General features: G+C 45.0%; 1 protein-coding gene across 2 annotated transcripts in view; it reads right to left on the reverse strand.

The window, feature by feature from the left end:
• PRR7 (proline rich 7, synaptic) overlaps positions 1–27,008 on the reverse strand; it is a 106,912-nt gene that overhangs the window by 36,707 nt on the left and 43,197 nt on the right. Inside the window, exon 1 of one of the 2 annotated variants that reach the window (XM_040415673.1) lies at positions 16,316–16,358. The exons of the other annotated variant lie outside the window; for it this stretch is intronic. The gene's annotated coding sequence lies outside the window, so the exon portion shown is untranslated. Of the gene's footprint in view, positions 1–16,315; positions 16,359–27,008 lie in introns of those variants that run through there. 2 annotated transcript variants of the gene reach the window in all.

The raw sequence follows: 27,008 nt of genomic DNA on the forward strand, positions 1-27,008 counted from the left end.
CATTGAGACTCTATTACCACTACCATAAACATAAGGTCATCTAGAGAAACAGCAGGTTTTTAAAATAATTTGGGGGATCTGTGGATGACACATTGTTATGGGAGATCTGTGGATGACACATTGTTATGGGGGACCTGTGGATAACACACACTGTTATGGGGGACATTATACAGGGGTAATATAACTGAGGGGTATCAGGTAAATTATACAGGGGGTAATATAACTAAGGGGTATCAGGGTACACTATACAGGGGTAATATAAGTTATATTACCCCTGTATAATAATGTACACTGATACCCCTTAGTTATATTACCCGCCCTGTATATTTTAACCTGATACCCCTCAGTTATATTATATAACTGAGGGGTATCAGGGTACATTATACAGGGGTAATATAACTAAGGGGTATCTATCAGGGTACATTATACAGGGGTAATATAAGTGAGGAGGGCTATCAGGGACATAATACAGGGGTGAGGGGTAAGATAAGTTATATTACCCCTGTATAATGTCTGATAGTAGCCTAGCCCTCCTCCTCAGTTATATTACCCCTCATGTACCCTGATACCCCTAGTTATATTACCACCTGTATAATTTACCCTGATACCCCTCAGATATATTATATAACTGATGGGTATCAGGGTAATACAGGGGACAACAGAGGATTCGTAGCACTGTGGGACAGGGGGGGGTACATACTTCTTTTTTTATATGCCCTCACCTCACCAGCTAGCAGGCGGCCAGGCGCGCAGGGTACTCAGATGTAGCGTAACGTGACGTGACGTGACCTCAGCCTGCGCCGCACAGCACGCACTCCCTCTCTGCCTCCGGCGGGTCCAAAATTCCGCCCCCCTATTTGAATACTAGCCACCGCCCACCGGCAGCCCACAGCCAGGTATTGTAAATGAACTGACCGTGCGGCGGGCGGCGTCAGCCAGCAAAACAGCGGGGGAATCAGCTGGGGGCCGGCACAGCTGAGTGAGCGGGCATTATAAAATTGTGAGCGGGGCGGGGCCACAATAATTGCTGCGCGGCCGCCCACCCGCGCAGCTTAGAGGGAACACTGGTCGTCACTGACATCCCGCTCGGCTCGCAGATTCCTCGGCGAATCGGCGGCTCGGCTTAAAAAAAAAAAAAAGTAAAAAAAAAAAAAAGTCCCGGCGGCTCGCTCGGTGCCTTTCGGGTGACAGCGCTGGGGTGCGGGGCACCCACTGCACCCCGTGTAGGATCGGCCCTGAACCAGCACCCCTGAGTCTTCAGAACTGTACGTTTATACCCAGCGAGCAAAAATGCTGTCCCCCCCAGATTTTTGGGGGTTCCTACACCCATGATCTGGGGTCTGATTAATTTTGAGGTCTGGTATCTGAATTAAAGGGGTTTTCTCACATGACACATTCATGGCATATCGCTAGGATATACCACCAATGGCACATAGGTGTGGGTCCCACACCTATCTCTAGAATTGAGAACTCAAAGTGAAGGAAAGTGCACTGCGCATGCATGGCCGCCCACCATTAATTTCTAAGGGACTGCCAAAAATAGGTGAGCACTGGCTTGGCTATTTCCGGTAGTCCGATAGAAGTGAATGGAGTGGTGTACTGTCCACATTTGAGCGTACTGCTCTCCATTCATTTCTGTGGGACTTCTGAAAATAGCCGAACGGCCGCTCGCTAGTTTTGGAACTCCGACAAAAGTGAATGGAGAGCACATGCAGTGCGCTCTCTTTCACTTTCGGAAGCCTGTTCTGGACATAGGTGCCACCAATGTCCCAGATGATAAAACCCCTTTCATTTTAGGGGTATGGTCAAGGGTCTGAAGTTATTTTGGGATCTGGTCTGGGGTGTAAATTTATTTAGGGGTGTTTATCAATCTAGTCTACGGCTTGAATTAATTCTACAATCTGAAGTCCTAGTAATAGAACTGTTCTTCCTATTTTTATTTTCCTTTACAGAAATCTGTAAAGCGTCAGCCACAAACCCTTCTGTGTTCATTTTAGTGCATATACACCACAGGGTAGGCCAGTGGTAGTGGTGGGTCATACTGTGCTTGTATAGATCCTCGCCAGTCTGTATCACTTGTAGCATTATACAAGGTCGTGATAGTAGCATTGTGTAAATAGAAACAGGATGAATGCAGGGACACAAATAGACTTGTGCTTCCAATGAAGCCTGCGTCATAGAACAGATTTCCGAACAAAAGTAATCTCTGTCTTTAGTCAGTAACATCTACCTTCAGACTATTTCTTTCTTAGAAAATAACCTGGTTTAGTTTATGATCATATGGCGGCAGCATAAAGAGGACTCGGTGCTACTTTTATTAATTATGATTGTACTGGTCCTCAAAAGACAAGGCTAGGGGTTACCTCTTTTCATTTTAAAACTGTTCTGTAGCAGAGCTGGGAAGAGCCCAGTCACCATGGTGACTAAAAAATTGGTCCTGCCAAATAGGACTTTTTTCAAGAACAAATGCATAAAGCTAGTAGTAACTGACAACATCTGGCTTCAGCTTTCCTCACACAGGCGACCACCCCTGCTGGATCAGATCATGAAAGCACTGTGGGGCATATTTACTAAGACTGGCTTTTTATGCCGGTCTAACTTTCCCCCTCTGTATTGCTGTTAGTCTAATTTATGACAAGGCATGTGTTACGTGGCCTGTTAGAAAAGGGGACTTGCGACGATTTTATGCCTAAAATCGTCGCAAGTCCCTTAGTAAATGTGCCTCTGCGGGCTCCTACTTACTTATTCATGACCTCTGTACTTATACATGTACTTATTCATGACCTATCATTAGAATAAGGATCTGTGTGCTTTTCACATCCGTATGTCCTTTCCACAAAAAGGATAGAACATGTTCGAAACTTGGCTGCAAAATGGGGAACATGGACCCATTGAAGTCAATAGGTCAGCAAAAAAAACGAATGCAACAAGGATGGCGAATTTTGCAGATTCACACTTTGCAGACCACAGGCCTTAGGCATAAATATGTCAGTGGGATCTGACTCCCGGGACTCCTGCTGATCAGCTGTTTCAGAAGTTCAGACACTGGAGTAAGGCCAGGTTCACATCACCGTTTATTTTTCCATTCTTCTGATCAGTACAGAAAAATAAAGGAAAAACGGATCCTGTATTTAAAGCATCCCTTATGCTCAGTTATGCACATCTGGCATCCATTTTATCCATTTCTGTCTGAGATTCGTATTTTAGGTGAAAAAAAAGTCCAGCATGCAGGACTTTTTTTCTGTCTAAAATAACAGCTCTCAGATGGAAATGGCTAAAATGGATGCCAAATATGCATAACTGAGCATAAGGGATGCTTCAAATACAGGATCCGTTTTTTGTTTTTTTTGATTCTTCTGATGGAACAGAAGGTTAAACGATGATGTGAACCCGGCCTTAAAATGCTTTATCAACTGTGTAGTGACTGGGCCTGGTTACCACAGCACTGCTCCCATTCCCTTGAATACCCTGGATATCCTAAGGAAAGTCCAAAAAAATCCCTTTGAGGGCGCAACCAGCTTGCTGTAACCGAGTGAAGATTACCACTAATTGTTTTCAATGTGCTTTACCTGTATTTGCAGCGAAACTGAGGCAATTAGTGGTAATTCACATGCAGTTACAGCAGCTATGCCAAACTGTGTATCGGCACCCTTAGTAGAGATGGAAACAGTAACATGTAATAGACAAATATAAAGGCCCACACACACAAGCAGACAATCGGTCTGATTACGCAAAAAAGCGAGAAGGGCACAATGAGGGTACAGCCACACGCTCAGGTTTCCTAATGCGGTTTTGGAAGCCAAAATCAGGATTGAATTAAAAAAAGAGAAGAATTTTATGATCCACTCCTGATTTTGGCTCCCAAACCTGCATTAGGAAACCTGGTTGTGTGGCTGTACCCTTAAAAGGGTTTTCCAGGATTTTAATATTGATGACCTGTCCTCAGGATAGACCATCAATATCAGATCAGCGGGGGTCCGATACCTGGCACCTCTGCCGATCAGCTAGTTGAAGAGTAGGCCACACTCCATGCAAGTGCAGCCTTCCCTTCATGGTTTACCTCCTCGCCATAGACACTGCAGCGGTGAGCAGGTTAAGAAGCCGTCCTATTCACTTCTATGGGACGGCTCCTTCCTATACACTTGAATGGGACGGCTTCTTGTAATCACACCTGCTCAGGGCTGCAATGTCGCAGGCGAGGAGGTAAACAATGAAGTTAAGGGCTCATTCAGACGGCCGGCCGTATGCTGTCCGCAAAAATGCGGATCCGTTTTTTTGCGGATTAGATGCTGTCCCATTCACTTCTATGGGGCCCTTTTCTTCCATTGGACGGCTCAAAAAATTAAACATGTCCTATACTTGTCAGTGCAAATCAGGACATGGCCCTATTGACGTCTATGGATCAGCAAAAAAATGGAATGCAATCCATTTTTTTGCGGACATGCTGAACTGTCTGCAAAAAAAAACGCATCCGTATTTTTGCAGACAGCATACGGCTGTCTGCACGGAGCGCTGCCTTCTCTTCAACCAGCTGATCGGTGGGGGGGCCGGGTGTTGGACCCCCGCCGATCTCATATTGATGACCAATCCTAAGGACAGGTCATCAATATTAAAATCCTGGAAAACCCCTTTAAACATATATAGGTGAGATTTTGTGAAACATCATTAATGTGAACATAAAAATAATTATTGATCTTTATATTTATAGCATCGTGTTATGTAAACTCAAATGATTTGATCTATAGTCGACATGCAGCATGTGACGTGTCGTTTTTTATATGAATACCAAAACAAATTTAGAACAAATGTAGATGGTGATGTGTGTAAATGCTCATCTGTAATCATTATTAAGTGCCCTCTTAAAGGACACATAGTCGACATTTTTCAAACCAGCACCTGGATCTGAATACTTTTTGTAATTGCATGTAAATGTAATTGAGCTATTCAATCAAATATATCCGCCACCTGCTGTTTGTTCTTTTCCTTATTTCTTGTCCACCTGACGGAGCTGGTTGAACATGCTCAGTTTAAATCTTCAACTGCCACCAGCCATATGTTCTGTTAGAAGCTGTGGCAATTACAAGATGGGAGCGGCAGCAGAAGGGACACATCCCCTGAGCTGCCAGGCTCTAATAATCTAGCAGAGCAATTGGAGCAGTGAATGTGGAGATCTCTGGATCCATGTGTGTAGGGCTGCAACGATTAATCAAAGTTATCGATAATATTCGATAACGGGATTCGTTGTCGACGAATCCCGTTATCTAATAATCAGCCGATTCGTTGCTATGCGGGCGAGAGCGGCCGGTTTACTTCAACTTTAAATCAGCGCATCTTTATTACCTTACAATGAAGCTCCAGTAACAGGAAGAGCGGGCGGCGGCGTAACATCACTTACTCTCGTCACGCGCCTGCTCCACCTGCTTCATTCATAAAGTGGGCGGAGTAGGCGCGTCACGTGAGTGACGTTACGCGACGCCGCCCGCTCTGCCTGTTACTGGAGCTTCATTGTAAGGTAATAAAGATGCGCTGATTTAAAGTTAAAGTAAAAGTTACTGCCGGACCGGGGCTGTTATGGGGAGGGGGATCTGTGGATGGCACTTTTATGGGGGATCTGTGGATGGCGCTGTTATGGGGGGGGGATCTGTGGATGGCACTTTTATGGGGGATCTGTGGATGGCGCTGTTATGGGGGGGGGATCTGTGGATGGCGCTGTTATGGGGGGATCTGTGGATGGCGCTGTTATGGGGAGGGGGATCTGTAGATGGCGCTGTTATGGGGGATCTGTGGATGTTGCTGTTATGGGGGGGATCTGTGGATGGCGCTGTTATGGGGGGATCTGTGGATGGCGCTGTTATGGGGAGGGGGATCTGTAGATGCCGCTGTTATGGGGGATCTGTGGATGGCGCTGTTATGGGGGGATCTGTGGATGACACATATAACATAATATGCTATATAGTGTCATCCATAGATCCCCCCCATAGCATGGTCATCCACAGATCCCCTCCATAACAGCGCCATACACAGATCCCCCTCCCCATAACAGCGCCATACACAGATCCCCCTCCCCATAACAGTGCCATCCACAGATCCCCTGCATAACAGTGCCATCCACAGATCCCCCATAACAGTGTCATCCACAGATCCCCATAACAGTGCCATCAACAGATCCCCCTCCCCATAACAGTGCCATCCACAGATCCCCTCCATAACAGTGCCATCCACAGATCCCCTCCATAACAGTGCCATCCACAGATACCCTCCATAACAGTGCCATCCAGAGATCCCCCATAACAGCGCCATCCACAGTTCCCCCATAACAGTGCCATCCACAGATCCCCCCCATAACAGCTCCATCCACAGATCCCCCCATAACAGCGCCAACTACAGATCCCCCATAACAGTGTCATCCACAGATCCCCCATAACCGTGTCATCCACAGATCCCCCATAAAAGTGTCATCCACAGATCCCCCATAATAGTGTGCCATTCACAGATCCCCCATAACAGTGTCATCCACAATTTGTATTAATATGGCCTTTGAACATTTTTCAAGTAAAATCATATAAACCCCTTTTTTTGTCATTTTGGTGTTTTTTCCCCGATTAATCGATGAAATTATCGACAACTAATCGATTATTCAAATAATCGTTAGCTGCAGCCCTACATGTGAGGTACAAGGCTGGTTCTAGCTTTGTTAGAAAGGTAGTCATGTACTACATGATGTCTGATTTTACTAAAAAAAAAAATTCTTATAGATCAAATTTGGCTTTTGGAGGAAAAACGCATTATAACTGCATTGTAACCAAGATATGTGAACTAGCCTTTAAGAGGGAGTCGTCAACTAAAATCTGGGAAAGATTTGTCAAGACCTACTCTATGGCCATTTTCACATGGTCAGTATTTCTCATCAGTACTTGGATGCCAAAACAAGGAGTCCCAAACATAGAATAAACACAAGTCTTTTCATTATGGTTCGTTCACATGACCGTGTGAAGCCCGTGCTGTGGACCGCAAATTGCGGTCCGCAATGCACGGGCACCGACCGTGTCCAGCCGCATGGGGATCATGGACCAATTCACTTGAATGGGTCCGCGATCCCTCCGTTCCGCAAAAAGATAGAGCATGTTCTATCTTTTTGCAGTGCGGAGGCATGGAACGGAACCCCAGAAAGCACTCCGTAGTGCTTCCGTAGTGTTCCGTTCCGTGCTTCCGATCCGCATCTCCGGACCCATTGAAGTGAATGCGTGATGCGGAATGCACATGGAACGGGGCCCGTGTATTGCGGTCCGCAATACAGCAACAGGCATCACACGTTTGTGTGAACGAGCCCTTAGACCTTTTCTTTGTAGGTCCTGCTAGTTGCTTTGGCTGATGCAAAATACTGACCGTTGAAGCCATCTTGCTGGTTACACCTTTAAATGTATGTTTAACAAAAATATACTAATATACTAAATTGACTGAGGAGGTTTAACAAAGCCAAGCCAAGGTAAATTCCAGTAGCTCGCAGGTGCAAGATTATAGATAATTAAGTGTTTCTGGGAATGCAACATAAATTGCTTCCTTAATTCATTAGTGTATTCTAAACCCTTAAGTGTACTTTATTAAAACCTATAGAAAATGCGCTAACAATATTTGCAGTGTACTTTTCACTTTTTCATGCAAAATATTCAAGCTTTAGTATCCATACACCCTTACATGTGTATGGGAGTAAGGACTCTTGCCCTTGCGGCCGTACTGTAGGAGCTGTATAGGCAGGGGCTCCATAGTACAGCGCTGCTCCTGCCTGTACCAGTGCTGCTTGCTAAAGACTGGTATATAAGTAAGTGCTATATCAGCCTTTAGCAGAGCGGGCACAGGCAGAGGAGCGATCTATTATGTCAGCTCCTGCCCTGCACTTGCTCCGCTCAGCTAACCAGGCGGGCAGAGTGCGAACCATTGGTACTTTTTGATAGCTTACTATCGCTAGTATATACAGTTCAACAACAAATGAATAGATTATTAGTCCTATACAACTGCAGGCGGAAGCACACTCCACTATATCCTAAAACAGTAATAGCAGGCTGGGATTTTAAATATTTTCTCCTTCTTTTCTTCTTACGTTACAAATAGAAGTGAAGTTTATATATATATATATATATATATATATATAAAACAGAGAGGTAATCAGTAGCCAATGGCACCTCCCATTTACCAGGGTCACTTCATAGTAGAGCACTACAGTCGTGACCAAAAGTTTTGAGAATTACATAAATATTGGAAATTGGAAAAGTTGCTGCTTAAGTTTTTATAATAGCAATTTGCATATACTCCAGAATGTTATGAAGAGTGATCAGATGAATTGCATAGTCCTTCTTTGCCATGAAAATTAACTTAATCCCAAAAAAACCTTTCCACTGCATTTCATTGCTGTTATTAAAGGACCTGCTGAGATCATTTCAGTAATCGTCTTGTTAACTCAGGTGAGAATGTTGACGAGCACAAGGCTGGAGATCATTATGTCAGGCTGATTGGGTTAAAATGGCAGACTTGACATGTTAAAAGGAGGGTGATGCTTGAAATCATTGTTCTTCCATTGTTAACCATGGTGACCTGCAAAGAAACGCGTGCAGCCATCATTGCGTTACATAAAAATGGCTTCACAGGCAAGGATATTGTGGCTACTAAGATTGCACCTCAATCAACAATTTATAGGATCATCAAGAACTTCAAAGAAAGAGGTTCAATTCTTGTTAAGAAGGCTTCAGGGCGTCCAAGAAAGTCCAGCAATCGCCAGGATCGTCTCCTAAAGAGGATTCAGCTGCGGGATCAGAGTGCCACCAGTGCAGAGCTTGCTCAGGAATGGCAGCAGGCAGGTGTGAGCGCATCTGCACGCACAGTGAGGCGAAGACTTTTGGAAGATGGCCTGGTGTCAAGAAGGGCAGCAAAGAAGCCACTTCTCTCCAAAAAAAACACCAGGGACAGATTGATCTTCTGAAGAAAGTATGGTGAATGGACTGCTGAGGACTGGGGCAAAGTCATATTCTCCGATGAAGCCTCTTTCCGATTGTTTGGGGCATCTGGAAAAAGGCTTGTCCGGAGAAGAAAAGGTGAGCGCTACCATCAGTCCTGTGTCATGCCAACAGTAAAGCATCCTGAGACCATTCATGTGTGGGGTTGCTTCTCATCCAAGGGAGTGGGCTCACTCACAATTTTGCCCAAAAACATAGCCATGAATAAAGAATGGTACCAAAACACCATCCAACAGCAACTTCTTCCAACAATCCAACAACAGTTTGGTGAAGAACAATGCATTTTCAAATGGAGCACCGTGCCATAAGGCAAAAGTGATAACTAAGTGGCTCGGGGACCAAAACTTTGACATTTTGGGTCCATGGCCTGGAAACTCCCCAGATCTTAATCCCATTGAGAACTTGTGGTCAATCCTCAAGAGGCGGGTGGACAAACAAAAACCCACTAATTCTGACAAACTCCAAGAAGTGATTATGAAAGAATGGGTTGCTATCAGTCAGGAATTGGCCCAGAAGTTGATTGAGAGCATGCCCAGTAGAATTGCAGAGGTCCTGAAAAAGAAGGGCCAACACTGCAAATACTGACTCTTTGCATAAATGTCATGTAATTGTCGATAAAAGCCTTTGAAACGTATGAAGTGCGTGTAATTATATTTCACTACATCACAGAAACAACTGAAACAAAGATCTAAAAGCAGTTTAGCAGCAAACTTTGTGAAAACTAATATTTGTGTCATTCTCAAAACTTTTGGCCACGACTGTACACTCTGGAGACTTTCCCTCCACTGTCAGCTGCCAGAAGGCTCCATGTGAACAGCCTTTCAGATGCTACAACTTGTTCCAGTCGATCCCTATAGCAAGCTCTGTCATTACAGATGAGCAGAGAAGAAGGCTGTCTGTGACAGGAAAGCTCCATTACTGATCCATACGTTTTGCTCAGACAACGTACATTGCTTAAATGCTGCCACCAGGGAAGCTGCTGCCTAAGGCGCATCTTGCTTCATGGATGATGTCCTGGGAGGCACTACCATGTAACATTACTTTGTGTCGATACTGAGTTACACTGATGATTAGGCATTACACGTCAGGAGACATTCTGCCATGTTGAACTGCTGGCCTGTGACGTTACAATGAGTAACAGGCTCAACTGTCTTTTTTCTGCCTTCAAAATAAATTATTATTACACTGGATGCTGTGAGAATGTCCAGGGGCAAGCGATCACCCTTATGCTATAACATTCCTATTTACTAAGGCTACTTTCACACTAGCGTTATTTTAATCCGGCGTTCAATTCCGACACCGGAACTGCCCGCCGGATCCGGAAAAACGTGTGAAAACGGATTACATTTGAATCCTGATCAGGATTTTGATCACAATGAAAAAATGCATTGGAAAAAACGGATCCGCCATTTATGGACTTTAACTTTTTTTTCACATTTTTCGGGTTTAACATGCAAAAGCCGGATCCGTTTTGACTGAACACACAGCGCCAGATCCGGCGTTAATGCAAGTCAATGGGAAAAAGGCCTGATCCGGCGTTCAGTCAAAGTGTTCAGGCTTTTTGGCCGGAGGTAAAAATACTGCATGCTACGTTTTTCTGAAAAGCCTGATCAGTCAAAAAGACTGAACTGAAGACATCCTGATGCATCCTGAAGGACTGACTCTCCATTCAGAATGCATGGGGATAAAACTGATCAGTTCTTTTCCGGATTTGAGCCCCTAGGACGGAACTCAGCGCCGGAAAAGAAAAACGCTAGTGTGAAAGTACCCTAATGTAGGTTTTTTTTTTATTACAAAAGTGCTTTTGGGTCACTTTCTTTTACTTCTCTCCGCTGTCATTCAGTTTCATCTACTAAAAAAAAACACAATGCAGATGGTAAAAATTCTCAAACTCTGATGGCTTTCTAAATACAACTAATTATATGTTGGCATATGGCAACTAGGTAATTTGGAATTACGAATCCATCTTTGTTTTAATTACTGAATTCTTAAGGTGGCCATACACATTAGATAGCTATCTAAAAAGTGGCAGTTTGGGCGTCCACAACAAAGCTGCTATGTGCAGTGATCTAAAAAACCTGTAGAAGGACCTGAACATTGTTACATGACCTCTGCAGGTCCTCAAGCCAAAGGAGTATAAGCTGCAAACTGTAAGTCTACGGGTACTGTCCTGGGGTCTCCGCATTAGTTTATAAAGTCTGTATTTAAGGGGGTATGAATTTATTTACAGGTTTGCATCAAGTCTGTATTTATTGGGTCTGGTTTGGTGGTCTATACTTAGGGTGTCTAGCCTGGATCTGTATTTAGAGGGTCTGTATTTATTTAGATGGTCTTTTGGCTTATTTTTTGTGGGACAAGTTGTAGTTTCTAATGCCACCATTTAATATGGTATTTAATGTAGTGGGAAGCAGGAAAAAAATTCGAAATGGGGTGGAATAAAAAAAAAAATGCAATTCCTACACCGTTTTACGTTTTTTTTTCCTACGGTGTTCCCTTTGAGGCCAAAATGAACTGTGCCCTTCATTCTCTGGGTCAGTACGATTACAACAATACCACGTATGTAAAAAAAAAATTTTTGGACATCACCAAATTCTGACCCCTATAACTTTTTTATAGTTATATCTACCGAGCTGTGTGGGGGCTCATTTTTTGTGGAACGATCCGTAGTTTTCATTGATACCATTTTTATCACATTTTATAAAAAAAATTGGGGTAAGAGAAGCAATTCACCATATTGGAAAAATCTAGTTATTTTTTAATAATACAGATATTTTCAGATGCGGTGATGCCCATGATATTCATATAAAAAAATGTATTCTACAGAAAGGGGGGTGATTTAAATTTTTACATATTTTTTATATCTTTAACAATTTGTTTATGGTATTGTAGCTCATGTTTGAGGCTACAAAACAATTTTTTTTTTTATTCTGAACCATCGTGGTTCTTATAGATCCATGATGAGAGCAATTTGCTCATTTCTTATGTTGGCCTGCCACCTGCTGGCCAAAATACGAATTGCAGCTTCAATACCCTGGTTCTTTTCAGAAAAAATTAGCGTATTGAAACCAATAACCGATGCCAGTAAGAAGCTTTTAGATGCCGTGATCATACTTGATCAAGGCATCTGAAGGCTTTAATGACCACGGACGGCATTATTGCCGGTCGCAGTCATTAGCCGCAGGACTCTGCTTTTTGAAACAGTGGAGACCCGATGGCCATGGTGCCCGATACACGCGCAAGCGGGCGCCATGTTTACCCATCGCTCCAGCGCCATAAATGTACGTCGCTGGTAGCAAAAGGGTTAAGAAGCAGGAGGAGAAGAATGAAGATATAGCTGATAGACATGCTGGGATTCTGGATAGAAGGGAAGGGACACCTGGGCCACAGAGCTAGATTTGAGTCGCATCAGCATAGAAGTGGTACAGGAAACCATGGAACACTATGAGCTGTCCCAGGCTGAAAGTATAAATGGAAAAAAGTAGGAGACCCAGGACAGAGCCTTGAGGACACCAACACAGAGAGGGCAAGATGAGGTATATGAATGGGAAAAGCTGAAAGTTCTGTTTGATGCTGAGGGAAGGACAGGTCAATACCAAAGGACAGGTCAAGAAGAAGTAGAACAGAGTAATGACGTTTAGCTTTGGCAGCTAGCAAATTGTCTTAGGGCAGTTACAGTTGAGTGGGTTGGAAGCTAGATTGTATCGGATCAAAGAGTGAGTGGGATGAGAAGTGGGAAAATAAAAAGGTTGGGTCCAGGGAGGGCTTCTTGAGTATGGGTGTTATGGTGACATTTTTAAAAAAAGGAAGGGAAAACACCAGTGGCCAATGATAGGTTGAATAGGTCATTTAGGGCAGGGATAACTATAGTGGTTAGGTTAGGGATGAGGTGGGATGGGATTGGGTCAAGGGCACAGTGTGATTTGGAAATTAAGGTGGAATGCTTATTTACCACCTTAATGGTGGTAAATTGGGTAAAGTGGGAAGAGCACCAAGTAGCTGTGTAGGGGATGCAGAGATTGTTGGTTGAGGCTCTCTCAGATTTTGTCAATTGTTTGTAGATGATATAAGAGTATTGACATATTCCGATTAAGAAGAGGAGAGTACAGACTTGAAGATGAGAATAGCTGGTTTGTATGTCATGAAGTCCTCCTTAGAGTGTCGTTCTTCAGCCCTGGAAGCATGTCTCCATTTTTTTTTCTGGTAAGGGTGCCAGGGTTGTCGTTTGACATGACGAGTTCTGCTGTGTGTGAGATGGGCGATAGGGTCAAGGACTGAAGTAATTGTGGTGTTGAAAAAAACAGAAGCTGTATCAGCGTTGTGAAGGCAAGATATGGTGGACAAAGAGAGAGACTGAGAGTGTCCGAATGGAGAGATGTTTGGGATCCTCATGAGGGTGTGCTAGATGGAGAGCTTGTCTCACTGAAATAAGAGAGTTTGGTTAACATTTTTATAATGTGTAGGGTCAACTTAAAGGGGTTTTCCAGGACTTACCCATTGATAATCTCAGGTTAGGTCAGAAATATCAGATTGGTGAGGGTCTGACTCCCCCACCATCACCTCCGGCAATTAGCTTTTTGAAGTGGCAGCAGTGCTTGCTTGTTGAAAACTTTACCAGACACAGCGCCATTCATCGCATAGTGGCTCTGCTTTTAAAGGGGTTATCCCATGATTAATGTAAAAAATGAAAATCCCACATCATATAGTACATGCCAATCTCTTTCTAACAAAGTTAGAACCAGCCTTGTACCTCACATGGATCCAGAGATCTCCCCATTCATTGCTCTGCTACATTTATTTCAAGCTGGCAGCTAAAGGGGAGTGTCTTTTCTGCTGCAGCTCAGGGGGCGTGTCTCAGCTCTCCCTATCACAGCTCAGGAGGCAGTTAAAGGATGAACTGAGCATGTGCGGCCTTCTCAGCGAGCAGGACAAAGAAATAAGATAAAAACAGTTGGCGCTATACAGATACATTTTATTAAATAACTCAGTGGCTATGCAAAATTTTTAATTACATGCAATTACAAAAGTGTTCAGATCCAGGTGCTGGTTTGAAAACTATAAAATATTTTTCGTGGAACAACCCCTTTTATCGCAGCTAAATCCCGTTCAAAGGTCATGTGACCAATGGATGTGACATCACCAGCCAACGAAGAGGCCGCAGTGCTTGACTCTTCCACTTACCAATGTAAAACTAATGTCAGAACATTTTAAAAAGAACATAAAAAATGAATAAGTCTGAATGAAAGCCTAGCTTAAGGGTTTTGGACCCCATTGCAAATGCTACATCTAGGCCCTCGCTGATATTACTTGCACTATAAATTAGATAGATCACACTGTACAGGATATAAATGTAAAAACAAAGCATTAATTTGCATTCACTCCATAGAGAGTGATTACATCATTGTGCAGTTGGCATGATACATCACATCTATTTATGGTGCCATTGTTTTATGTGCCAGATGGTAGGGCCCAGTTTTGTACCTCTGAAGCCCCTATAGCAAATAATTTGCTAAAAAAAAAGATGAAATAAGACTTGAGGTGGAGTAATACAGTACATCTTCATTGTATCAAACAGCAGAGAGCAGCTCAAGACATTTGGCCCCATGGCATTCATTTTCGAATAGTATACAATTGCAGGCAAAGCACAGTACTGAACAGAAAAAACAGCCAAAATAATTAGGATAAGGGCTCGTTCACATTACCGCGATTATTTTCCGTTCTATTATAGGAGCAAAAGAATGGAAATAACAGAAGCGCCGGATTCGGCACATAACTGATACGAATGCAACCGAACAGATCCCATTGACTATAATGGGATCCATTTGGTTTCCGTTCTGGAGAACATTTTTTTAGCAGAGAAAAAAGTGCTGCATGCAAATATTTTTGTAGAACTCTATGACGGAGGCTCCGAACTTCCTCTAAGACCACTTTTACATGGTCAGTATTTGCCCAGTCAAAGCAAAAACCAGGAGGTACAAATCCTTCCAAGATACTTTCTCCCTGTAGCTTCCACTCCTGGTTGTCTCTTACAGATTCTGATGAAAAATACTGACCAGAATATGGCCATTTACTAAGTTAGTTTTCCTTTTTGTTTAAGCTATATATAAGCTATAATAAAAAGAAGCAAGTTGATATTCATTCCTTTTCCTTTGGCCACTATTTTCCAAACCTTGTGGTGGCACGTGGGTGACGTCACATCCTGTGATCATGCCTGACACACCACAGCTGTTAGACTGCAAGTCATATCTCACTGCATGGCACATTACCCACGGCTGCGTTTTTACATACGGCCACAGGGTTTTTCACCACTATGCACATCAATTAGACAGAACAACAAAAATCTGCCTACTCCCTAAGATCCCCTTAGTCTGAATTCAAGCTGGCCATACACATTAGAAAAAATGTTGGCTGAACCCACTGATTTCGGATTGACAGGCTGACCACTGAGTGTGGGGCCCCCAACTCATTCCTGAGGCCAGATGTTGGGCGAGTAAGGATCAGGCAGTTGGCTGTCAACTGCATTTTGCTCTCCTCTGATCTTGGAGATCCTCACCTCTCCGTTGAGGCCACATGCACACTGGAGAGAATTTATGTGACTGAGGAGGTTGCTCCTTCGGCCGACTGCCATCTGATGTGCATGGCCAGCCTCACCCATATACTTTTGTTTTTGAGTTAAAAAAAAAAAGAGGTCCTTTCATAATACATTTCCTCTTCTGCAGTTAGTCCAAAAAACATCCAGTCTAAAGGTCTAAAAACACAATGACCAAAACTTTCCATAGATGTCTGTCTGGGAACATAAGACGGTGGTAGGAGGAGTCTACAAATAATTAGAAGACAATACACATCCCTTGGTTCTAGAATGTAATAAACAGCATAAAGATTACTAATCATACACATAATAGAAGAGCTAACGTCTACACAAAGGCACAGAGGATGCAAAGTTACACAATGCAGCGAAGATGTGGGAAGGCGATGTGCAATGCGTATAGCATTCATGGGGTACAGTGTTGGAAGAGACATCTCTACATGAGGCCCATGTAATAAGGGTGGCATGTACATGTATGCAAGATGCCAGCTGCCAAAATATCCCCATCCATGTAGAAATCAATGTCTGAGGCACCACATCCATAGCACATGCAATAGCAGCCGAGGAGTGCAGAAGCAACAGGGAGACCCCGGCACTGAATGCACCACTGCATGGGCATATGTATAGGCTGTATACCAATAGCTGCCCATCACCCAGCCATCTACCTCCATTACATGGGCTGTGAGTGACACACAAGCACAATCTCCCCTCTCATCCAACTCACCTCTGCCTGTGTCCCCAATCATACAGCACCCTCATCCCCGTGCCCCTCCCTCTGCAGAGGTTCCCTGGTACCTGAGGTAGTAGGCAGAGCTCTGCAGGCAGACAGAATGGTGCCAGCCTTTTGTTGCCTGGTACACTGAGCTGACAGTCTGTCTTCCTCCTTCCTACAACTCCCTCCCCCAGATTTGGCTGGTGAAGATGTGTGCCTCCCCGGGCTGCGCTCTCGTCTGCAGCTCCTGTGTGTGAGGCTGGTGGCACACTCCATGCGACTGAGGCTGTGTGAAGTCCACCCACCACCGGTGCAGGGGGCAGCTGGGAGTCCCTGACGGAATTCCCTCCTCGGGTCCCCTTCTTACCTCTCCCCTCAGGCTGGACCTGCCATGCGCTGCCTTGCTCTGTGTTGTACCTAGCTCCAGTCTAGCTTCTCTCCCCACTCCCCCGTTACCTCTAATTGTGTCCCTGTCATACGCAGCAGCCACATAGGGTTCCCTTTTCCCCAGAGGGAGGGGATGAACTGTCTGTGTCCCCAGTCCCCAGGTTTCCTTCCCTCACTCTCCTCCCCTCCCTGCACTGAATAAATTGGGGGGGGGGGGGGGGGGGGGCCGTGCCCGGGGGTGTATTGCCCCTGTGTGTGTGTGTGTGTGTGTGTGTGTGTGTGTGTGTGTGTGTGTGTGTGTGTGTGGCACACGTGCACTGTATGTGCTGGCATGTGTCGCCGGATTCCTATTCATTACACTGCTAGCAGCTGTTGTCATGGTAACAGAGTAACCAGGAAATCACGACGTTCGCAGGCAGCACAAAGTGGGGGTGTTGAGGGAAGAGGGCTTATAACATGGCGCTCTGATGCATGTCTGCTGCTGGTCAGTCACACAGAGGTCCAGGACACCTATCGCTGCCCACCTCAAGGGCTGCTTGTGTGTGGGCACATTTCAGTAACTGCGCCTGTGTAGGTGTCAGGGCTGGCAAATATGGCAGCTCATACCTGCTGCATATAGGGTAGTTTAATCTCCTGAGATTAGAAAGAAGATGCTGCACATTGCTGGATGGCACCTGCCTAATACACAAGCTAGGGCACTGCTGGCTAACCTGGCACTCCAGCTGTGGTGAAACTACGACTCCCAGTATGCTCCATTCATTTCTCAGGAGAACAGCCAAGCAAGTGTACATCTTGGCAACAGCTGGAGTGCCGGAGGTTAACCAACACAGAGCGAGGCTATGACATTGGTAATGGCTGGGCACCCAACCTCTGGGAGGCAGTGACCTGGAAAAATGGCAGCAGAGCCTCATTCACTGCATTGCAGCCCATTCATTTTTAAAGGATTGTGATGATCCCAGAAGTCAGACTCTCACCAATGATAACATGATGGTAAATCCTAGCGATATGCAGTGGTGGTTTTGGTCATTATGCAAGCCAAGCACTGGTGCACCTGGCCGTGGGGCCCCCCTGGCAGCAGCACCAGTTTGAACTGAGGAATCGGATACAGTTGAATGCAATGGTGAAGCAGGGAGCCATCAGATCCCTGCTCCTCCATTTACTCTGCGACCAGTGATTTGGCGTGGGTAGGTCTGATGAAGTGACATTATCATGCCTGCTGCAGTGACAGTTCTGCACCGTTCATCGTGGTGAGTATGCCCTGTGCGGGCACACAGCAGCGTTCTTTATACTGTATAAGGGGCATATGTAGGGGAATTATACTGTCAGAGGTGCATCAGGGAGCATCATATTGTATGGGGGCATCATAGTGTGCTGGACAGGGCTGGGACAAGGCCATTTGGTGCCCAGGGCGAAGATGGCAAACTGCGCCCCCCCCCCCCCCCGTTTTTAAGAAAAAAATTAGTTTGTTATTTGTATTACATTATTTTCTTACTTTTTACAGTCTGTGTGTGAGTAGCAGCTAGTGAAGGCAGGCTCCTCGTGGCTTGTTCTTCACGCGCCGACACAGCTCCCTGTAGGCTGCGCGAGTCCTCCCTCTCTCACACCTCGCCTCCGGCGTGAGCCGCGTGACGTCACACGGCGCACGCCGGTGGTATCAACCAAATGAATCCTCCATGGGGGGGGGGGGGGGGGGGGGGCGAGGAAACGCAGAGGAGGAAAGGGAGCCCGAGCCAGGAGCGCAGTCGGCACAAAATTCATAGGGGGAGAGAAGGAGCAGCGCTGACATGGCTGGTGTGGACGGTGTAGGCGGGTGCAGGAGCGCACTCAGCACAGCAAGCACAGCAAGTGGCGCTTGGCTAATGTGGTACAGTGAAGCTGTACACTGCTGGCACTTCACCTGCGCCCCCCTCCTGTCCGCAAATGGTAGCGCCCAGGGCACCCGCTCCTTCGGCCCCTGCCTTGTACCGGCCCTGGTGCTGGAGGCACGTAAGGGAGCATTATTCTGTATGGAGGGGGCAAATAAGGGGTCACCATATAAGTGGTGTGATGGAGCAGAACATAGCAGTGCTATGGGTGGAACTTACAGGATGGAGCTTAGAGGTGCGACAGGGGCCCCCATATATAACTTTGCTTGGGGTCCCAGAAATGGCAAGTCTGCCCCTGTGGATATGCCATCACTTTATAACATGGGAATACCCATTTAAGCAATGATGGCTAGTCGTTCCATAAACTGTAGCAGACAGACTTCCTCCATACATATTTACGGACAGGAGAGACGTAACTACCCCATTGCGGCTCTTGCGGGACCCAGGTTTTCAGGGGGGCCTGGGCTGCTCTGTCTGTCATGCAGTGCCCTATAGCTAATATCTGCTGTAAGAGCTTCAGAAAGAAGGTGCTTTCTCTCCTCAGACAGGAGGTCCCACTTATTGAATGGCCTGTGTGCCCTGCTGCATTACCGTTCCTCTCCTCATACTGCTCCACAAGTCCATGTGTAACACCCCGGAGTGGTGTTACCACTCCTACATCCAGCTACTATCTTTAATAGTCTAACATAAATGTCAACTGTGTATTTCTGTCTAGGTCCTCTACATTGTGCAATGCTATGCTTATTAGCAACTGTTTATTACATGTAATGTGCCTAGTTCACCAGCAGGTGGCAGCATACATGGCAGGGCTATATTTAGATAGAATGGAACTCATCATTCCATTTCCCCCCCTTTGAGCAGATGTGGGCCAGTCCTCTTTCCTGCCAGAAGGGTGGGGCAGAAGTTTCCAGTTAGTTCTAGTTCTAAGCTAGAAAGGAGGAGCTTGAGAAGGGGCATGCTCAGGCATGCCTACGTGAGCCAGAGCACCCTCAGCTATACTGGCTATGAAGAAAGATGTCTGGAAGCCATAGGGGCAAGAGGAATAGTCCTTCGGCCACCATAAGCGAAATTGGCAAGAGAAAGAGTTCTTCAGCTGAAGATAAGTTTTACTGAGTGTCAGGAGGGGAATAACAGTTGACGGCACCCCATCCAACGTTACCAGAGCAGATCAGAAGTACAGAAACCAGACTTAAGCAGAATTTAGCGCAGCATAAAGAAAGAAAGTGAAGTAATTTAGCAAGCCTATCAGTACAGCAGATAAAGAGAGAGAGAGTTGACTTTGCCTGCCAGTTTATGCTAAAGCCTGTTGGAACCAAGACAAAGCCTGCAAATCGTTTGGATGAAAGTTTATTCAAGTAAAGCTGCCATTGAATTTCATCACAAGATCTGGACGTAATTTTTCCTTTATCCCTCAATTATTCCCCTTTTTAATGCTACAGAGCCAAAGCCTGGGGTCCTGCTGTATCCTGGTAGGAGCACCGTGACACATAAAGAGATATATAGGCCGCAACACACCACTCGGCCTTCCACTAAACCTGGGACGCGACAGGTCCCTGGGTGTGGTGGCGCGTTGCACATGTAGGACAAACTGCTCAGTCAGAACAAGAGGGGGAGGGTGCCTGCTATCTACATATACAGTATATGAGACCGTATATATATATATGTCTGTGTATATATGTCTGTGTATATGAGACTGTATGGCAACATGCACCTGTGCATTGTGATGTGCTGACTGACCCCCCTTTTCCTTGCAGTCTGCACTGGAGGTGTGGCTGACTCCATTGGTCTTGCACTCCTGACCAGCCTATCTGCCTCTATGCCAGTGGTGGCGAACCTATGGCATGGGTGCCAGAGGCAGCACTCAGAGCCCTCTCTGTGGGCACCTGCACCCTGGAAAAAGTCTTAGGTGTACCAATATGCACTATGAACAGAACAGACAGTGCATTGAATGTAGGTAAGCTATTGTAGTTAAATGATAAAGTACATAGAAGATATACTACAGGGAGTGCAGAATTATTAGGCAAGTTGTATTTTTGAGGATTAATTTTATTATTGAACAACAACCATGTTCTCAATGAACGCAAAAAACTCATTAATATCAAAGCTGAATATTTTTGGTAGTAGTTTTTAGTTTGTTTTTAGTTTTAGCTATTTTAGGGGGATATCTGTGTGTGCAGGTGACTATTACTGTGCATAATTATTAGGCAACTTAACAAAAAACAAATATATACCTATTTCAATTATTTATTTTTACCAGTGAAACCAATATAACATCTCAACATTCACAAATATACATTTCTGACATTCAAAAACAAAACAAAAACAAATCAGTGACCAATATAGCCACCTTTCTTTGCAAGGACACTCAAAAGCCTGCCATCCATGGATTCTGTCAGTGTTTTGATCTGTTCACCATCAACATTGCGTGCAGCAGCAACCACAGCCTCCCAGACACTGTTCAGAGAGGTGTACTGTTTTCCCTCCTTGTAAATCTCACATTTGATGATGGACCACAGGTTCTCAATGGGGTTCAGATTAGGTGAACAAGGAGGCCATGTCATTAGATTTTCTTCTTTTATACCCTTTCTTGCCAGCCACGCTGTGGAGTACTTGGACGCGTGTGATGGAGCATTGTCCTGCATGAAAATCATGTTTTTCTTGAAGGATGCAGACTTCTTCCTGTACCACTGCTTGAAGAAGGTGTCTTCCAGAAACTGGCAGTAGGACTGGGAGTTGAGCTTGACTCCATCCTCAACCTGAAAAGGCCCCACAAGCTCATCTTTGATGATACCAGCCCAAACCAGTACTCCACCTCCACCTTGCTGGCGTCTGAGTCGGACTGGAGCTCTCTACCCTTTACCAATCCAGCCACGGGCCCATCCATCTGGCCCATCAAGACTCACTCTCATTTCATCAGTCCATAAAACCTTAGAAAAATCAGTCTTGAGATATTTCTTGGCCCAGTCTTGACGTTTCAGCTTGTGTGTCTTGTTCAGTGGTGGTCGTCTTTCAGCCTTTCTTACCTTGGCCATGTCTCTGAGTATTGCACACCTTGTGCTTTTGGGCACTCCAGTGATGTTGCAGCTCTGAAATATGGCCAAACTGGTGGCAAGTGGCATCTTGGCAGCTGCACGCTTGACTTTTCTCAGTTCATGGGCAGTTATTTTGCGCCTTGGTTTTTCCACACGCTTCTTGCGACCCTGTTGACTATTTTGAATGAAACGCTTGATTGTTCGATGATCACGCTTCAGAAGCTTTGCAATTTTAAGAGTGCTGCATCCCTCTGCAAGATATCTCACTATTTTTGACTTTTCTGAGCCTGTCAAGTCCTTCTTTTGACCCATTTTGCCAAAGGAAAGGAAGTTGCCTAATAATTATGCACACCTAATATAGGGTGTTGATGTCATTAGACCACACCCCTTCTCATTACAGAGATGCACATCACCTAATATGCTTAATTGGTAGTAGGCTTTCGAGCCTATACAGCTTGGAGTAAGACAACATGCATAAAGAGGATGATGTGGTCAAAATACTCATTTGCCTAATAATTCTGCACGCAGTGTATATTGGACTGTAGTATTCAGGTTAAATTGCTGTGTTGGCACTTTGCGATAAATACGTGGGTTTGGGTTGCGGTTTGGGCACTCGGTCTGTAAATGGTTAACTATCAATGCCCTAGGCTGATTTTAATTAGTGCAAGTAAAAAGCTGTAGCCTGCTCTCCCTGCATTCATTGGAATCCTTCTTGCACCAGGAGAGGTAAGGTATAGAGTGGGCTCAGCATGCTTGTTGGACCTGCATTCCCTGGATTTAACGGAGGCCAGTATGGCACATAACAGGTAGCATTTACTGTTAGGTTTCTGTCCTATAGACAGCACCTTGACGCCGGCAGATGGGCACAAATAATTTTGTACAAAATGGATCTGCCAAGAATTTCATATTTATAAAATGAGCCTAGCATTTGCACCAGAATATTTTCCAGAATGATGACATTATTGTACTTTATTTGTATTTGCAGAGTGCTGCTACATTGTGTTTTTGTTTATATGATACTGTAAATATGTTCCTGTGTGTATATGAGACTGTATATACGTGTCTGTATGTGTATATGAAACAGTATATATGTTTGTGTGTGTATATATAAGATATTTATATACACACTGCTCAAAAAAATAAAGGGAACACTTAAACAACACAATGTAACTCCAAGTCAATCACACTTCTGTGAAATCAAACTGTCCACTTAGGAAGCAACACTGAGTGACAATCAATTTCACATGCTGTTGTGCAAATGGGATAGACAACAGGTGGAAATTATAGGCAATTAGCAAGACACCCCCAATAAAGGAGTGGTTCTTCAGGTGGTTACCACAGACCACTTCTCAGTTCCTATGCTTCCTGGCTGATGTTTTGGTCACTTTTGAATGCTGGCGGTGCTTTCACTCTAGTGGTAGCATGAGACGGAGTCTACAACCCACACAAGTGGCTCAGGTAGTGCAGCTTATCCAGGATGGCACATCAATGCGGCTGTGGCAAGAAGGTTTGCTGTGTCTATCAGTGTAGTGTCCAGAGCATGGAGGCGCTACCAGGAGACAGGCCAGTACATCAGGAGACGTGGAGGAGGCTGTAGGAAGGCAACAACCCAGCAGCAGGACCGCTACCTCTGCCTTTGTGCAAGGAGGAACAGGAGGAGCACTGCCAGAGCCCTGCAAAATGACCTCAAGCAGGCCACAAATGTGCATGTGTCTGCTGAAACGGTCATAAACAGACTCCATGAGGGTGATATGAGGGCCCGACGTCCACAGGTGGGGGTTGTGCTTACAGCCCAACACCGTGCAGGACATTTCGCATTTGCCAGAGAACACCAAGATTGGCAAATTCGCCACTGGCGCCCTGTGCTCTTCACAGATGAAAGCAGGTTCACACTGAGCACATGTGACAGACGTGACAAAGTCTGGAGACGCCGTGGAGAACGTTCTGCTGCCTGCAACATCCTCCAGCATGACCGGTTTGCCATTGGGTCAGTAATGGTGTGGGGTGGCATTTCTTTGGAGGGCCGCACAGCCCTCCATGTGCTCGCCAGAGGTAGCCTGACTGCCATTAGGTACCGAGATGAGATCCTCAGACCCCTTGTGAGACCATATGCTGGTGCGGTTGGCCCTGGGTTCCTCCTAATGCAAGACAATGCTAGACCTCATGTGGCTGGAGTGTGTCAGCAGTTCCTGCAAGACGAAGGCATTGATGCTATGGACTGGCCCGCCCGTTCCCCAGACCTGAATCCAAATTGAGCACATCTGGGACATCATGTCTCGCTCTATCCACCAACGTCACGTTGCACCACAGACTGTCCAGGAGTTGGCAGATGCTTTAGTCCAGGTCTGGGAGGAGATCCCTCAGGAGACCGTCCGCCACCTCATCAGGAGCATGCACAGGCGTTGTAGGAAGGTCATACAGGCACGTGGAGGCCACACACACTACTGAGCCTCATTTTGACTTGTTTTAAGGACATTAGTTTAAAGTTGGATCAGCCTGTAGTGTGTTTTTCCACTTTAATTTTGAGTGTGACTCCAAATCCAGACCTCAATGGGTTAAAAAATTTGATTTCCATTTTTTAATTTTTGTGTGATTTTGTTGTCAGCACATTCAACTATGTAAAGAACAAAGTATTTCAGAAAAATATTTAAGTAATTCAGATCTAGGATGTGTTATTTTTGTGTTCCCTTTATTTTTTTGAGCAGTGTATATACACTGCTCAAAAAAATAAAGGGAACACTTAAACAACACAATGTAACTCCAAGTCAATCACACTTCTGTGAAATCAAACTGTCCACTTAGGAAGCAACACTGAGTGACAATCAATTTCACATGCTGTTGTGCAAATGGGATAGACAACAGGTGGAAATTATAGGCAATTAGCAAGACACCCCCAATAAAGGAGTGGTTCTTCAGGTGGTTACCACAGACCACTTCTCAGTTCCTATGCTTCCTGGCTGATGTTTTGGTCACTTTTGAATGCTGGCGGTGCTTTCACTCTAGTGGTAGCATGAGACGGAGTCTACAACCCACACAAGTGGCTCAGGTAGTGCAGCTTATCCAGGATGGCACATCAATGCGAGCTGTGGCAAGAAGGTTTGCTGTGTCTGTCAGCGTAGTGTCCAGAGCATGGAGGCGCTACCAGGAGACAGGCCAGTACATCAGGAGACGTGGAGGAGGCCGTAGGAGGGCAACAACCCAGCAGCAGGACCGCTATCTCCGCCTTTGTGCAAGGAGGAACAGGAGGAGCACTGCCAGAGCCCTGCAAAATGACCTCCAGCAGGCCACAAATGTGCATGTGTCTGCTGAAACGGTCAGAAACAGACTCCATGAGGGTGATATGAGGGCCCGACTTCCACAGGTGGGGGTTGTGCTTACAGCCCAACACCGTGCAGGACATTTCGCATTTGCCAGAGAACACCAAGATTGGCAAATTCGCCACTGGCACCCTGTGCTCTTCACAGATGAAAGCAGGTTCACACTGAGCACATGTGACAGACGTGACAGAGTCTGGAGACGCCGTGGAGAAAGTTCTGCTGCCTGCAACATCCTCCAGCATGACCGGTTTGGCATTGGGTCAGTAATGGTGTGGGGTGGCATTTCTTTGGAGGGCCGCACAGTCCTCCATGTGCTCGCCAGAGGTAGCCTGACTGCCATTAGGTACCGAGATGAGATCCTCAGACCCCTTGTGAGACCATATGCTGGTGCGGTTGGCCCTGGGTTCCTCCTAATGCAAGACAATGCTAGACCTCATGTGGCTGGAGTGTGTCAGCAGTTCCTGCAAGACGAAGGCATTGATGCTATGGACTGGCCCGCCCGTTCCCCAGACCTGAATCCAATTGAGCACATCTGGGACATCATGTCTCGCTCTATCCACCAACGTCACGTTGCACCACAGACTGTCCAGGAGTTGGCAGATGCTTTAGTCCAGGTCTGGGAGGAGATCCCTCAGGAGACCGTCCGCCATCTCATCAGGAGCATGCACAGGCGTTGTCGGGAGGTCATACAGGCACGTGGAGGCCACACACACTACTGAGCCTCATTTTGACTTGTTTTAAGGACATTACATCAAAGTTGGATCAGCCTGTAGTGTGTTTTTCAACTTTTATTTTGAGTGTGACTCCAAATCCAGACCCCCATGGGTTGAAAAATTTGATTTCCATTTTTTTATTTTTGTGTGATTTTGTTGTCAGCACATTCAACTATGTAAAGAACAAAGTATTTCAGAAGAATATTTAATTAATTCAGATCTAGGATGTGTTATTTTTGTGTTCCCTTAATTTTTTTGAGCAGTGTGTATATATATATATATATATATATATATATATATATTGAGAAACAAAGTGGCAGCACCGTCCCTGGTGTAAGCAAAAGGGTGCAACAAGCCCAATATGGATATAAGCCAATCCAAATAGGTAAAAAATATATAAAAAATGGGCAGCACTCCAAGAAGTAAAAAATTGAAAAAATACTTTATTTACCCAAAAAGGACATGCAATAAAGTATTTTTTCAATTTTTTACTTCTTGGAATGCTGCCCATTTTTTTTAAATCTATTTTTTATATATATATATATATATATATATATATATATATACATACAGTACAGACCAAAAGTTTGGACACACCTTCTCATTCAAAGAGTTTTCTTTATTTTCATGACTATGAAAATTGTAGATTCACACTGAAGGTATCAAAACTATGAATTAACACTTGCGGAATTATATACATAACAAACAAGTGTGAAACAACTTAAAATATGTCATATTCTAGGTTCTTCAAAGTAGCCACCTTTTGCTTTGATTACTGCTTTGCACACTCTTGGCATTCTCTTGATGAGCTTCAAGAGGTAGTCCCCTGAAATGGTTTTCACGTCACAGGTGTGCCCTGTCAGGTTTAATAAGTGGGATTTCTTGCCTTATAAATGGGGTTGGGACCATCAGTGGCGTTGAGGAGAAGTCAGGTGGATACACAGCTGATAGTCCTACTGAATAGACTGTTAGAATTTGTATTATGGCAAGAAAAAAGCAGCTAAGTAAAGAAAAACGAGTGCTCATCATTACTTTAAGAAATGAAGGTCAGTCAGTCAGCCGAAAAATTGGGAAAACTTTGAAAGTAAGGGCTATTTGACCATGAAGGAGAGTGATGGGGTGCTGCGCCAGATAACCTGGCCTCCACAGTCACCGGACCTGAACCCAATCGAGATGGTTTGCCGGTGAGCTGGACCGCAGAGTGAAGGCAAAAGGGCCAACAAGTGCTAAGCATCTCTGGGAACTCCTTCAAGACTGTTGGAAGATAATTTCATGGGACTACCTCTTGAAGCTCATCAAGAGAATGCCAAGAGTGTGCAAAGCAGTAATCAAAGCAAAAGGTGGCTACTTTGAAGAACCTAGAATATGACATATTTTCAGTTGTTTCACAC

This window comes from Bufo bufo, chromosome 1 (assembly GCF_905171765.1).
Source record: "Bufo bufo chromosome 1, aBufBuf1.1, whole genome shotgun sequence".
Taxonomy (NCBI): Eukaryota; Metazoa; Chordata; class Amphibia; order Anura; family Bufonidae; genus Bufo; species Bufo bufo.